Source organism: Cynocephalus volans, chromosome 15 (genome assembly GCF_027409185.1).
Source record: "Cynocephalus volans isolate mCynVol1 chromosome 15, mCynVol1.pri, whole genome shotgun sequence".
Lineage (NCBI taxonomy): Eukaryota > Metazoa > Chordata > Mammalia > Dermoptera > Cynocephalidae > Cynocephalus > Cynocephalus volans.
The window spans coordinates 54748654-54764399 of NC_084474.1; the positions used below are offsets into that span (position 1 = coordinate 54748654).

At 40.7% G+C, this 15746-nt stretch overlaps 1 protein-coding gene across 2 annotated transcripts in view; it reads left to right on the top strand.

Moving 5' to 3' along the window:
- The first annotated feature begins 4473 nt into the window (after positions 1-4473).
- The window catches only part of NCALD (neurocalcin delta), a 332172-nt gene continuing 320899 nt past the window's right edge, over positions 4474-15746 (top strand). The window contains exons 1-2 of one of the 2 annotated variants that reach the window (XM_063079362.1): positions 4474-4555; positions 6563-6682. The gene's annotated coding sequence lies outside the window, so the exon portion shown is untranslated. The remainder of the gene's footprint in view (positions 4556-6562; positions 6683-15746) is intronic. The other variant, XM_063079363.1, reaches the window with a different exon arrangement.

A 15746-nucleotide genomic window follows, 5' to 3' on the forward strand; every position in this document is an offset into this window, starting at 1 on the left:
GCTTAAACTGATCTTTATAACCAATGAATAAGATCCTAGGAAACCAGAACCCACTACGTAACATACATTATAGGAAGGGTAAGTGAGGAGGAAGTGGGACCTCCCTGGTCCCTTCTTGGAGACAAGAATTATTTCTGGTTCAATGTTATGGTGACAGTTCTAGAGCACATGACCTGTGATATTTCTTTTCGGGCTTCCCCTGGCTGCCTGCCTTGTGATCATTTCAGTTATTTATTGGCCTCACTATCAGAGGAGGGGGAGGGTGAAGAAAATGACTCATTTTACTACTTGTTAGCAATTGTGAGTTGGGTCCAGAAGGGTGAAACCAATAGCTGAAAATATCCTGGGGGTTTTCTAAGGACTTATTTGTTTTCCTGTGAATAATTGATAGTCATATATAGTTATAAAATTATACATAGTTATAAAATATTAAAAATTGTTCAAAAAACCCCACTCCAATCTTCTTGGAAATGTGGTGGTATGGAAATGTGTTGTATTTTTTTTTTTTTTTTTTAATTTTGAGAGAGCACAGTGTTGATATTTATAATATCAGTGCCTCCAATAGGTAACTCCTGCAGCCCAGGGGAGTTTGAAGTTGGGGATGAGGTTGGAGGGGGCGATGCTGGTGTTAGGAGCAGAAAGTGGAATTCCAAGACTGTGACTTTCCTGCTGCTGACCTTTGTGGTTCCCATTTTGATGATACTAAAGGCCTCAGCTTTATTTTTAAGCATTCAAAAAAAAAAAAAAAAAAAGGAGGAATTTGGGAAAGGGCCACGAAAATCAACTAATAAACTACATTTTATATTGATAAATTAAAAAATAAAGTAAAAACTAAAGAATATGAAAAACAAACAAACAAAAAAGGAGGAGTAATCCCCCATAGGTCGGAGGCAAACATTCCTTGGGGATCTGCCAGGAACTCAGGCAGGGGGTGAGTGGCCCCTGGAGCTTCTCACATCCCCTGCTGCTGCCATCACTATGTCCCTGGGTAACTGGCAAGTTGTGGATCAGCTTCCTCGGGAGATGATGCCTGTGTATGGGGCAGTGGAAATGCATAAGTGGATATGAAAAAAAAAGCCGCGCTGATTCCCATCAGGACCAAGTCATGTGACTTTTCAGATCAGCAGATTGAAATCTGTTGCAGCTGCTCAGCATTTCTATTTCGAGCCTGGAGAGCATCTCTCCAACTATTTCTTTCTTCTTTCTTCTTTCAACTGTTTCTTCTTTTGGGCCTCAAAGCCCCTTCTGCTTTTTAGCTTTTTCATGTTTCCAGTGGTGTGGAGTCCATTGCCTGAGGTTTCTTGATTGTCTGCTGGGGTGAGAAGAATTAGCAGATCTGATATTTTATCACGGGCTAGACTCCGCTGCAGAAATCTCAGGGAGAAGCAGGGCTAGGTGCTCTGTAAATACTAGTTGAGTGACTGAGGGCCTAAGGGGATGAGAAAACACACATGGAAGAGCAGAGCACCAAAGAACAAAGCATGGAATTCTAGTAAGAGAAGTGCTGGGCACTTGGCAAGGTCACTTCCCACTGACAATGCTTCACTGCACGCTGCCCCGAACGCAGCGTGGAGAAAGTTTGCATTCCTGTGTGGTATGCAATTTTTGTGCCTTCCATATCATGAGAACACCAGACACTCTGTTTAGTTGCTATAGAAAATGGTTAGCTGGTTAAAGGATGTGCACGTGTGTGTGTGTACACACACAAACACACACACTCATATATATACAGTCGTCTCTTGGTATCTGCAGAGGATTGGTTCTAGGACTTCCCGCTGATATGAAAATCCCATGATGGTCAAGTCCCTGATATAAAATGGCTTAGTATTTGCTCATAACCTATGCACATTTTCCCATATATTTTGGCATCTCTAGATTACTTATAATACCAAACACAATGTAAATTATATGTAAATAGTTGTTTAAGGAGTAATGGCAAGAAAAAGAAGTCTGTACATATTCAGTACAGACCCCATTTGTTTTTTTTTCAAATGTTTTTCATCCATGGTTGGTTGAATCCATGGATGTGAAACCCATGATACAGAGGCCCAACTGTATACACACACACAGACACACGGACACAGACACACACACACATTTATTTATTGATTGACTGACTCTCTCTCTGTACATCCGCTGGCGTGAGCAGCCATGCAGATATTTTGACCATTTACTGGGATGGAACAACCGAGAAAGATAAAACTTGAAATCTGTCAAATTGCATTTTATGAGCAATAAAGTACAGGCTCTTTCTGGTATTTCAAACGAAGGATGAAGAAATAAGTTATTTGGAACAGTTTTTAATTTTAATTCTTTATTTCTGGAGGACACAAAATGTTAAAAAGTTAAGAACTTTTTTTCCCCCTTTTATTTTACTCTTCAGGGCCAAGTTTGTTAAGTCAAAATATCCTAGGATTAAGCTCTTAAATCTAATAATTTGTATTGGGTGCTTTTGATTTAGCTCTTCCTTTAATTGGTTGCTTACAGAGTCAATGACAGTAAGTGATGTTAAAGTTTCTATTTCAATTCCCATCTTCAGCTGCAATTTGTGAAAAGCCTTTCCTCATCAATATCATCATCATCATTATCATCATCTTCATCATTTCATAGGAGAATGTATATATCTTATTCCTTTTGTCTATTTCTAGACATAACATTAAAAATAATAAATATTCTCATATTATCCAAAAATAAGTTGTTCCCACAGTAGCTTCAGTTCTGGCTTAATGTGTGTAATACATATCATTAAGTATCTCTCGATGGACTTAGTTAATAGCTGTAATTAATGTATCCATTAATCATAAGACTGATTAGACACCTGAGGTATTCAGGACTCAGTGTGTTTAAAAATACATTTGTAGTTGTTTTTTTCTTCCACCATGTCACAGGTCCCTTTGTAGTAGGTACTCGAACTACAGGAATGAACTATGTCCTTCGTGAACCAGCCAGTTGATCAACTCCTGTCTTATCAGGTGTTGTGGAGGATAAAGGCAAGATTGCTATTCTCCAGGGGTCGCAGTGGACTTGGCCTGGCATAGTCTTGTCATATGAGAGGCAACACAATGTAGTGGCCATGAACAGGGACTGTGGGCCAGGGTTCTTGGGTTTGGATTCCCTCTCTGCCACTTACTACCTGGGTGAGCTTGACAGATCACTCAACATTTCTATATTGCTGTCTCACTTGTAAAATGGGGATGATGACAGTGACTACCTCCGAGGGCTGTTATGAGGGTTGAATAAGATAATACATGTAGGGCCTTAGAACATTGCGTAGCACATAGTAAGTGCCTCATCAGTATTTGCCATTGTTGCTATTGTTATTATTAAGTTCCAGAGGTGCCTGTGTATATTCTGGGACTGATGGAGTAAATTGATCCAACAAACGGGTTCATTGAGCAGGTACTACACATGGGCACTGCGCTTGACACTGAGGTTTTAGAGATTAGTAAGATTTGGTTCTGACCCCCAAGGGGCTCTTTGTCTGTGGAATGCTTCTTGTTTTCGACCTGCATCAATTGCAGAAGTAGAAAGGGCTCAACAAATGTCTCAGGAAGGGAGGGACCAATGTTCACACCAAGAACAAAAGAAAATACAGTGATTCCGCAGATATTATTTGTGCTTGGTAGACTTGGACTACTATGGGGGTGTAGGGAGCCACCCATTGGTTCCCCTTCAGCCCGCCTTGCCCTTGTGGCCCCTATTTGAGAGGCCGGGGGATGGGTTAGAGGAGCATATACCTCTCCTGTGCAAACGCTGACACTTGCCCCGAGCCCTGGCAGTGTGCTCTCCTCTCGGTGGGGAGATTCCCAGAGCTCTGGGGCTGGAGGATGGATGAGGAAGGGTTAACTGCAGGGCTGCAGCAGCTGAGTATACAGCATGGACAGCATTTGGGGATGAGATCACTTCTGTTTTGGGAACCTAAAGGTAAACACAGTTGCATTTGTTCATGTAATCATTGCCTTGTTTGAGATTGTTTATGTTTAGAAATTCATGTTGGAATATTTATCAGTTGGGGTACAGACACCAACCGGCTACTTAAGCCAAAAAGGAATCCACTGGAAGGCCATGAGGCAGTTCCCAGAACTAAAGGAAAAGCATGGGTTGTACATGGATCTAGCCTCAGAAGGAAGTGAGGCTATTCTGGGGTTCTAAAATTGGAGAACTGAGGGATAGTCTTTTCAGGACTCACCTCAGGATGAATCAGCAGCTGTTTTTCATCCTGGAAAATTCAAATTCCTGGAAGAGTGAGGTGGCTGGGTCATTCTGTCCATCCCCTTACCAAAAGGCCTGCCAAGACTGCAAGTAGCTGAGGAAGGTCATTACCCAAAGGATATCAGGTTTGGATGCTGGGAAGGCAGAAACGACAGATGTCCACCCCTGACTACAAAATGATGTTTTATTTTCAGGCTTCCTTTTTCCTAATCTTTCTGGCCTATTTAGTTTTAAATAGTCTTTCAAGAGTAATTCTGAGCTTTTAGAGCATGGCTTAGAGTTGCAGTAGACTTGTGGGTACCTGTGAATGGAAGAAACCAAGAGAACAACGTGGAGGCAACAGGTGGGAAATCTTGAAGTTCCATTTAAATAATGATCTTAAAAATATATCATTTTACTTTTACTTATTCTGAATCATCTAGATGATACTTAATAGCATATTACTTATCTCTCTCTTCATCCATTTTGGTGCATTTGGGTTTTCTGAAGCACTGGTACTATGTTGAAATGCGTTAATTGGTACTATGTTGAAATTCATTAATACAAAAATAATGCATTTGTGTCAAGTGTAGTCCAAATGATATCAGAGTGCTATTTTTAGAACAGAGAAAATGTTTGGGAAACGGGGTCTTTGAATAGCATATAGCAGAACAGGCATGATGAATGGAAGGGAATTTGGGCCATAGCAGTCAGCACCTTATTCAAATTGAAAGCAGCAATTTAGTTTCACCAAAACAATATGATCCTTTACATGACATTAATGTTATTTAGAGTTATATTGGCTTTGCAGTTTTGTTTGAATTTAATCTATACATTTGTTTTTATAGTGGTATGAGACTGCACTCGCAAGATGTAATACAAGTCATTTTGTATTTCTATATGGTTAAGTGAATTATAATAAAAATAACTTTGGGAAACTGTGGAGATCCTTGAGGATTTTTTTTTCTTTAAAAGGAAAGTGCTTTATTTAAGTTTTGGAAATGCTGGCCTGTGGGAGATATTTGCTCCCTCTCTGGTACCATCTCCATGGGAAGAGTACTGTTCCCCACGCAGGGGATGCTGGGCTTGGCCAAGTGACGTGCTTTGGCCAGTGGGATATTATCAGACACAAAAGCAGAGGATTTAAAAGAGCTTGTGGTTTGGCTTGGCCTCTTGGACTCCTCCCTTGCTCGGGGAGAAGATCATACCTCAAGTGCTGTTGGTCCAAAGAGTATGACAGACATAAAGGTCTGACCTGAACCCAACTGAGCCCAACCTAGATCAGCTAAACTCCTGCTAACCAACAGATGCAACCAGGACATAATTGCTTATTGTTGTGTGACACTGAGATCCCGTGGTTGTTTGCCACACAGCATTATTGTGGCCACAGCTGACTGATATGGTGCAGCACATTGATTAGTTAGCCACACACTGGGGGCTTGTAAGCATAAGTTTTCCTGTGCACTTACTATGTGCCAGTCACTGTCATAGGTGCTGGGTCAACAGCAGTGAATAACACAGACCAACACACATTCTAGTGGATGTTCAATAATTTTTGCTTGACTATTTATGTATCTGATGAAAGCTTTGCTTTTTTTCCTTTTTCAAAAAGGCAAACTACCTCCACTTTGACATTTTTGGAAAGTGACTGGTATCTCAATAGATGTGATCTTATCTCCATATGAATTTTTTATTGAACAAGAAAGTCAGAGAATAACTTGGCTACTGATGTTGTCATAATTATCATCAAAACTGCCTTCATCAAGGCATTTACTTTTCTTGACTCATGTCTAGAAATGTCTAGAAAGAATATAAAAATAGATGAAAAAATAAGAACATCATCACTTTGTCTACCAATTTCACTCTGGGTTGATTTTGCTTTCCACAAAGTTTTGACTGGGCTCCATAACTAAAAATAATCTCTCTGTGTACGTGAAATCTCACCAGGGTAAATGGCTGTGTGTGCTTATATTTATGCACGTCTGAAAATTATGGAGGTCTGTGGAGTCTGGTCTGGAATGAAAACATAGTCCTGGGAAGGGAATTTTGAATGTAATGTTGAACACATTTAAAAATATTATTCAAATGACTGCAAAAGAATTTGGGACTATTGGGAATCAGCTGCAAAAATTCACATTTCTTGTTTCAAAAAGAGCAGGGCTGAAATGCAGTTGTATATTCAGTTCTCAGAGACTTTGAAGCTGTAAAGGCTCGTTTCAGGTTTAACTTGAAGAAAGTAACATGATCGTCCAGGCTAGTGCTGGGTAGGTAATAACAAATAGCAGCGCATTTAAAAAACAATTTATTGAACTTTGGACTGCAGTGAAATTAGGAAATTCTTTGCTTTGGTGACCAGCTCCTTTTCATCTAGGCCCCAAATGTCGGTGGTCTGAGGCTGGTGGAGTAACCCTGTTGACACAGTCATGAAGTACTTGGATGTCCATCAAAGCCATAAAAGACACTTATCCATCCACCCTGGGCGATTCTGTTGGTGAGTGGGAGTCTGCAGTGCTCGGAGAGAACCTGGTGCTTCCCCTGCGCCCATTCTGCTGATAGTCATTCTCTGCAGAGACTAACTCCACCCCTGTAATCTTACGGATGAAATTCCTTGTTCTTTCTCAGAACCTCTGCTTTATCTCACCAAGTTTTCACTTTTGGGGAAGTGAGGAGGGAATGGATTGCTTGTGTGTGGGGTGTGTTTGGGCCATCTCTACATCTAAAAGAGCACTGAACAATCTAAATGGTGAAAAATGAGGAAAGGTGGATATTGCTTTGTTTACAGATGTAAATAATACTGCCAAGCCATTCAGAGTTGGGAGGGAATCTTTAGGTATATTTATCTAGAAACAATGTCTTATTTTTGGAAAAGAAATGTTTTTAAATTTTTTTTCCTGATTGAGTTAAGCTCAAAGAACTCAGGACACAGATGAGCAATTGTTATGTGATCGCGTCAGATCTGCTTGCAAGGCTGTTGGATTTTCCATGCTTGTCTGGCAGCCCCTAGTTTCCCAGGGCCCAGCTGCTGTGGCTGGTCTGTTTTAATCATCAAGCTCTGGGTTTCAGTCAAGGGAGAGGTGTTGCAATCGTCAATGGGAAAGGATTAAGTGTGGGGAAACTGAAGCTGAATTGAGGGTTTGGTTCCATCAGAAAAACCCCCTGTGCTTGGGGAAGGAAGGAAAGAAATCATTATTTACCTCATGCTCCCTCCCCCAAGGGTCTAGGACAATGCTGCTGGCCAGTGCCTTGATTTGGAAGTGAGGTCTCCTTAGTCTGACTGTCCGGAGAAGCCAGAAGTGGTCAGAACCAGAAGCCTGGGGGTGAGTCATGCCCTAGGAAAGTGGTTCTCAAAGTGTGTTGTCTGACCAGCATCTTCTGTATCACTAGGAACTTGTTAGAAACACAACTTCAGGGGTTTATTGCGGACTTGCTGAATCAGACACTCCGAGGGTGGGCCCCTGTTGATTGTGTTTTATTTTAACAGGCTCTCCAGGGGACCCTGATGCATGCAAAATTGGAGAACCGCAGCCCTAAAAAACAGTTAAAAGGCACCAGGGACCCCAAATCTGTCACCTAAGACTGGGTTGGGGGTGGGGTATCCGGGGCTCACCATGGAAAAGATGCTTTCCCCTGTTACCCAACAGTCAGCAAACTTAGCGGGTAATTTTTAAGACATCATTAAATACTCAATTATGTTTCTTTCTTAAATGTTACAGTAGCATAGCAGCGATTCATGGCATATTGTAAACCTAGAAAAATGGATACGTAGATCATCTTTTGATATTGTACTAATAATTTTGCATTTTTATAGCCTGGTTTCTTTCACGCTTGCCTTGACTCCTTTTAGAACTGAAGTCTGTGATGTCAGGTGTTTTTTAAACATTCATTCATTCGTTCATTCATTCATGGAGTGCCTGCTATGTGCCAGACCCTGGAGTCAGATGAACATGCATGATCTCTGCCATCAAAGATAGGTAGGATGGGGAGGTGATGGAGTTCTGTTCATAACAACAGTCACGATTGGCCCACGTGAGGTGAATATCAAGAGATTTAGAAGCAAAGAGGACGAGTGACTCACAGAACCTGACAGGAGGGTGACCCTTGCGAAGTCTTCATGGAGAAGGTGATATCTGAGAAATGTAAAGGAATGAAACATTTATCAGGTAGGAAAGAATGTTCTAGGTGGAGGGAACACGTATGGGACGGCATTTGCTATCACAGATTACCACAAACTTGGTGGCTTAAACAATACAAATTTATTAGGCTGTAGATCAGAAGCCTGACGTGGGTCTCACTGGGCTAAAGTCAGGTGTTGGCAGAGAACATTTCTTTCTGGAGGCTTTAGGGGACAATCCATTTCTGTGTCTTTTTCAGTTAGAGACGTTGCTAATATTCCTTGGCTTGTGGCCTCCTCTTCCATCTTCAAAGACAGTAATGGCAGATGGAGTCCTTCTCACTCTGCCGTCTGTCTGGTTTTCAGGACTCATGTGATTAGGTTAGACCTCCCTGAATAACCCATGATAATCTGCCCATCTTAAGGTTGTTAACCTTAATTAAATCTGCTAAATCCCTTTTGCCATGTAATGCAGTATACTGCATTGACAATGTTTTGAGGGTTAGGACCTAGGCATCTTCAGGGGCCATTATTCTGCCTACTGCCATGGATGCCTGAGTGTGGAAACTGTTTTAGAAAGAATAAGAAAGCCAGGTGTCGCTAGCTGTATTATGGCCAGGAGTGAGGGAGAGACTGTTGGTGAGAAGTGGAAAATGTATGTGGCAAAATGGAACAGAGATGATTTCAGGGGAGGTCCAAGTTCTTAAAATATTAGTGGCTGAGTCAGTTGACTAACTATTTTTGAGATGTAATTCCTTTCTTCATAGGAGGAAAAAATGGATGGTGGCCACAGGGACAGGTGTAGGTAGGTAGAGAAATTCCATTTCTTTTTTTTTTTTTCTTTCTTACATTATTTATCTGTCTCATTCACTGACCCAGAAATTTATTGGGTAAGCCACTGTGTATCACAGGAGTTTTGGTATAAGAGACTTGCTTTTCAATAAAAACTAGTCATTGAATTGCTGTAGTGAAAAACTTTATATTCACGTTTCCTGAAGGATACACTCGGGATGGACACAGTGTCCCTTTGCAGTGAAAAGTGGCAAATCTTGCTCACCTTCCTTGCAAACCACATCCTTTAACCTCATTTTTTTAGCGTTTTTCCAGTAAAAGACGGCATATCATAAAAGAAGAACTTGCTGGCTGTTTTAAAGTCCTAACACTTAAGTTCTTCAGTTGGAAAATCATCTTCCTTCATGCTCTCAAATGCACTTTTAAATGGTCACCAGCAAATATCTATTGTATACTTATGAGCAATAATGGACTTAAGTTGGACATAACCTGCACATCCTTTTCTGATCCAATCCCCATCAAATGTTTTATTGTATTAAAAGCACTGATTTTAAGAGCGTGGTATTCAAATGCTTCATGCTACAAAACTACCCTGAATGTAAGTAGGTTATTATTATTAAATTTTTTTCCTTAATGTTTCATCACTGTGAAGGGATAAAAGAAAAAGAATGTCAGACAGCGAATGTTAGATGGATCTGAGAGATAAATGTAGAGGGTGTGAAATCAAAAGAAGTATTTTTAACCAAAACAGGGAAGAATAGTAAATCACAGTAATGAGAAACTTACAGGTACATAGTTGGGCTTTGGAAGTAGCCCTCCTTGAATTTAAATCCTGACTCGTTAAGACAGGTGGAAATGTAAAATGAAACAGTTATTTTCTAGTAGAGGCTGGAGTATGAAAATTTTAGCAATATATGTTTCTAAAAGGAAAACCATAAAATATAATCAAATTTACTCAGAGACAACATCAATTAAGTATTTGGTTGTGTATTCTTGAAAACTTTCTTTACTGTACTCACAGCTGTTGAGGTCATTAAGTTGAAGGAGTCTATAAATAATACTCTTATTTCCTGCTTGAGTTTAAAACTCATTAAGAAAGACACAAAAGAGCCAGGCAGACGAGAAATGTATATATTATAAATAAATAAATATATCAGCTTTGTTGCTGATAAAAGCTAGATCAGGGAATGGGGCTTTAGATATGAGGCTGAGTGGGTTTGCTGATTCCCCCCCTTGTATCAGTCACAGAAGTGTTAGAATGGGAACATATCCATGGACAGACAGGTCTGTGGAGGGGAGAGAGGTAGACCACTCTTGTCAATCAGATAATTCACTGCTCCTTTCAGCAAAGAATAACCCATATCTCTGCTATCCCAGGACAGCCTCTGTTTTGCCTCATGTCACTGTCTATGATAAAGGAAGTGTGGAGTGCTGTGGGAGCACATAGGCAGGGCTCCTACTCCAGACTTAGGGATGGTTAGAGAAGAGTTGAAAGCAGTATATAATGTAGTGGTTAAAAAGCACTGGCTCTGAACTCAGGCAAATCCATGCTGAAATCCTGGTTTTATGACTTTTTAGTTGGGTAGCCCTTGGGAAAGTCATTTAACTTCTTCGTACCTCAGTGTCATTACTTATAAAATGGGTCCAATAGTAATACATAGAAGTCTGAAGGTTTGTTCTACTCGGAAACAAGTTATTTATTGCTGTGTAAAAAATTACCCCAGAAATTAGAAGCTTCGTTCAATAAATGTTATCTCACACAGTGTCTGAGGGTCAGGAATCCAGACGTGGCTTAGCTGGGTGGTTCTGGCTCAGGGCATCTCATGATGTTGCAGGTAAGCTGTTGGCTGGGGCTGTAGTCTCTGAAGACTTGACTAGGGCTGGAGGATCCACTTCCAAGCTCACTTACACAACAGTTGTCAGGAGGCTTCAGTTACTCCCCTGATGGGCCTCTCCAGAGGGCTGCTCATGGGATGGCTTCCTGCAGATCCAAGAGGAGACAGCCCCAGATGGAAGCTCAGTGTTTTATAGTCTAATCTCGGAAGGGACATACCATCACTTCTGTCATATCCTATTGGTCATAGAGACAAATGGGGATCAACCCTGGTACAATGTGGGGGAGAATTACACAAGGATGTAAATACAAGGAGGTAAGGATTGTTGGGGGCCATCTTAAAGGCTGATTACCTAGATGATCACATCTCAAGAGAGTAGTCTTTGATTCCATCTTCCTAGGTTGCTCTAAAATGTGAGTGGTCGAGCTCAAGATCACTGGCAAATATTTCTTTCTTTTTTTTTTTTTTGTCTTTTTCGTGACCGGCACTCAGCCAGTGAGTGCACCGGCCATTCCTATATAGGATCTGAACCCGTGGCGGGAGCGTCGCTGCGCTCCCAGGGCCGCACTCTCCCGAGTGCGCCACGGGCTCGGCAGTGGCAAATATTTCTAAGACAAGGTGTGCTTATACTCTGATATTGCTGATTTCAAGTATATACCTGTCTGCACCAGATCAGCATGGAATAGTGAAAATTGTTGCAAAGGTATAAAGACCTCTTTTAAGAAGGGCCCAGGTGGAGAAAATTGAGGAGCCTGATGGGATCCTCATTCCTGTCCGGCGATATCAAGGGCAGGTGGATGCCTTCATGGGTCCTTGGTGGTCACACGGTGTGCTGCTGGGATCCCTGCTCTGAAAACCATCTTCCTGTTTCTAAGCATGAGTAGTCAATGATAAAAATCCTTTCCTTTACTAGAGATGACATGTCTTCTGCCTACTAACTCTCTGTGAGTTTTCCATCTCTGTCAACTCCGTGACAGTCACACACCACCTCACAAGTTTATTGTGAGGAATCAATGAGATAATGCATTGAAAGTATTTGGAACACTGCCCAGCACAGAGCAGTCTCCCAGCAACATCAGTATTGATCATTAAAATAAGAATCTTGAGAAACAGGAACAGCTGAAAGTATGAACTAGCTGATATAGTTTGAATATGTTCGTTGCCACAAAGCTCATGTTGAAACTTAATCCCCACTGTGACATGGTTAAATGGCTGGGAAATTCTATCATGATAATTGAAAGATGGGGCCTTTAGGAGGTAATCAAATTGTGAGGACCATGTCCTAGTGAATGGATTAATTCATTGATGTTTTAATGGTGGTCATGGGCGTGGTCCTGATGGCTTTAAAAAAAGACCACTTGAGAAGTGCTCTCTCTCTCGCTTCTGCCATTCTTGCCATGTGATACTCTTCATCTCTGTGGAGAGTCACCACCCACCAACAAGGCCCTCACAAATGTGTTCTCGGGACTTTGGACTTCCCAGTCTCTGAAACTGTAAGAAATAAATTTTATTTCTTTACAACTTACCCCATTTCAGGTATTCTGTTAAAAGCAACAGAAATGGACTAAGACATTAGCCAAGTAGAAGGGAGAATGTTCCAAGAAGAAGGAAAAGCATGTGTGAAGGCCCAGAGGAAAGAGGGAGCAGGGAGAGGTAGAGGAATTAAGACTTTCTGATGTGTCTTACCATGGCGTGCACACAGATGAAACCAGAGGAGTAAGTGGGGGCAGATTTCAGAGGGCTTTGTAGGTCACTTTAAGGGTTTCCATTTGATCCTAAGGGTTGTAGGGAATACTTGAAGGATAGTTGTCAAGGATCTTGGTGAGATCTTTGTAGCAGTTACTGTCATACTCTATCTTCTCCTCAATAAATTCAGCGTGTGTATCTCAAAAATAAAATAATCACTTGATAACTTTATAGACTGTGGTATTATTTCTAAGCATGGGTAGTCAGTGATAAAAATCCTGTCTTCACCTGATGTTTAAGGAATAGAATGAAGTATTGCTCGTGGGAATCACATCACTCTCACGGACTTAGGTACACCCAGCCTCTTGCTGAGTGCCTGGACACAGCAGGTGCACAATATTGGGCTTCTTTTTGTAAAGAGTCTTTAAGTCTCACCAGCGAGGATGGGACAAGGGAACAGGTCTTTGGTGAGATAGAAAGGGAGGTAAAGGAACGATAGCTCCTTGTGGTTTCCCTCAGTCCAGGGAACTTGTGGCCAGGATGGAGGACTCTAGTCAATGGGGCAGCCTGGTCTGCTCGCCACGACTGAGTAGCCCCGCATAGAGCCTCAGGGATGGTCTGTCCAATTGTTCACTCAGGCATCCATCTGTTATTTCAGTAATACACTTGCTGCATTTACTGATGGTGGAATGTACATGTGCAAGGCTCTCTAATGAGCATATTATGCTCATTTCACAGATCTCAAAGCTGGCACTCAAAAAAGCCAGGCAGTTCCCTTGAGATCATGTAGCTATTTAAGGGGGCAGCCTCAGAAGTCTCAGGAATGCTTCTCCCTAGCTCATTTAAGAGCTCATGCTCTTAAAACAAACAAACAAACCAAAAACAAATGTAGGCCCCATTGTTCTTACTAGAAAAGTTATATAAATTCTTTGTTGAATTTGAGAAAATAAGCAATGCAGTTAAATCTTTCCACATATGATATTAATGTTTTGGAGGGTAATTTCTGAAAAGTAGAATTGTTTAGACCAAAGGTATACAAAATGTTGTATTTAAAAATGTATCTGGCAGACTGACCTCTCAAAAGAGCACCAATTTACTTTCCAAACATCTATGTTCTTCATTATATGAATCTGTCCCCAAAAGATAACTAAGGATGTAACGAAACATGCCTCTGAGTAATCGTTTTGTGCCTATCAGGTACCTGCTGTGATGAATTTGAAGGGCTCTGTTTTGATCTGCAACAATAGGGGGTTGGAGAAATGAGGCTTTAACAATAGTTTGGTTCACCAAGACCCACTGGAAAATAAAAAGAAAGAAACAAGAAAACCAAAGGAGAAACTAGGTTTTAGTTTACTTTTGTTCTATCAACTATTCATCGTGAATTACACACAATGGTGTATTGTGTTTTTAAGAGTAAGAGTAGTCTACACACCAACTGACTAGCTGATGATTGATAGATTCTCACCATTTGTTAATTTAGTGGAAAAATAAATAAATAAAGACGTGTCTCAGTCAATTGACTGTTTAATAGAATTGGCTGATTCTATCAAAAGGACTTAATTAGTACAGCCAGGTACAGGTAGAAGTGCTACAAGGAAAGCAAGCATTTTATTTAGCAAGTCACTTAAAATAAAAACAATAAAATGTGTACTTTTATATCCTTAATAATAGCTAATGTTAATCAAGGACTTATTATATGCACTGTTCAAGGGGCTTTCTTCTCTTTATGTCATGAATGTAGGCCTTTTACTCTGGGCTATGGAAACAACAGGCCATTTGTGGGTAGCTGGTGCGTTGGGGTAGCTGCAGCCACTTTCTGGGGAGTCAGGCATGGCTCCACTGGCTTTTATTTATTTATTAACATATTGTGAATGCAACCTAGGTCTCTCTTAAATGATTTGAGATAGTTTTGAAACTGTATCACTAAATTCCATGTTCATTAATAAACTTGGCGAACATTTGTATCAACTCAGCAACAATTACCGGTGGGTCTGGCTCTGCAGCCCCTCACAGTTGCTCTCCTAGGGCTGGGTCACAGGATGAATGATTGCACCTTCAACTGTCTTGGATACTGATAGAATGTTCCCCACAGTGGTTGTACAGTTTCTCCTCCCACTGGTAGCATGGGAGAGCCCCCCTCTGTCTACCTCTTATCAACTTTTGGTGAATTTTAAAGGTCCCCCCAAATCTGATGGATCTGAGGGAACATGTATCAACAGAACCAATAAGATGTATGTGTATGTAGACATAGACATAGATGTAGTAGATACAGAGATAGAAATAGAGATATAGAGATAGATCTATCTCTATATCTCTCCATCTACGATGATTGATAAATTCCCACCATTTGTTAATATAGTGGGAAAAAATACTTCAAAAAGTTTATGGAAAGATTTGTATTATCTTTTACTTTTATTTTTCCACAAACTTTTTGAAGACCCTCGAATATCTATATACATCTATCCATTCTCTGTTTATCTATCTGGAGAGTGAGAGCAAGAAAAAGAGAGAGAGAGAGAGATTTTAAAGAATGTGTTCACATGATTGTAGAGGGTGGCAAGTGCAAAGTATGTAAGGCAGGCTGGCAATCTGGAGGCCCAGAGAAGAGCTGATGTTGCAGCTCAAGTTGGAAGGCAGTCTGAATTCCCTCTTTCTTGGGGGAACTCAGTCTTTTTCTCTTAAGAACTTCAACTGATTGGATGAGGCCCACCAATTATGAAGAGTAATTTGCTTTGCTCAGATTAACTTTAAATTTAAAAGTTAATCTCCTCTTAAAAAATGCTTCACAGTGACGTGTTATTCAACCAAATATCTGTACTATTGCCTAGCCATGATGACATGTGAAATTAACCATCACAGGGCATATTTATTTTGTAAACATTCCTGGCCCTGGGACAATGGCTTGCACATGGTAAGCATATTCAGTGCACATGTTTCCAAACAAATGTGTGACTGAGTGACTGAAAGAAAGGTGTGACTCCACTACTGTCTTAGTTCTTTACCTAGGGATGCCATGAAGATCAGTGAGAAAATCACAGTTAACATATTCTACTATCTTAGAAAGATGTAAAGAATTTCAAATTGTGTAAGAATCACATATAGATAGAATTGGGAGGGAAAGCAATTTGTAT